This window comes from Physeter macrocephalus, chromosome 2 (assembly GCF_002837175.3).
Source record: "Physeter macrocephalus isolate SW-GA chromosome 2, ASM283717v5, whole genome shotgun sequence".
Lineage (NCBI taxonomy): Eukaryota > Metazoa > Chordata > Mammalia > Artiodactyla > Physeteridae > Physeter > Physeter macrocephalus.
In genome coordinates, this window is record NC_041215.1 from 129,712,351 (window position 1) to 129,712,786 (window position 436).

Below are 436 nucleotides of genomic sequence, written 5' to 3' on the forward strand. Positions count from 1 at the left end.
TCATATCTTGGGTCACAAATCAAGCCTTGGTAAATTTAAGAAAATTGAAATCGTATCAAGTATCTTTTCCAACCACAACGCTATGAGACTAGATATCAGTTACAGGAAAAACATCTGTAAAAAATACAAACACACGGAGGCTAAACAATACACTACTTAATAACCAAGAGATCACTGAAGAAATCAAAGAGGAAATTAAAAATACCTAAAAACAAATGACAATGAAAATACGACAACCCAAAACTTATGGGATGCAGCAAAAGAAGTTCTAAGAGGGAAGTTTATAGCAATACCTTCCTACCTTAAGAAACAAGAAACTTCTCAAAGAAACAACCTAACCTTACACCTAAAGCAATTAGAGAAAAAAGAACAAAAAATACCCAAAGTTAGCTGAAGGAAAGAAATCATAAAGATCAGATCAGAAATAAATGAAAAA

The 436-nt window shown here is 31.9% G+C and overlaps 1 protein-coding gene across 1 annotated transcript in view; it reads right to left on the minus strand.

Moving 5' to 3' along the window:
• Window positions 1-436, minus strand: part of DNER (delta/notch like EGF repeat containing) — a 358,880-nt gene that overhangs the window by 255,808 nt on the left and 102,636 nt on the right. The gene's annotated exons all lie outside the window — the stretch shown is intronic.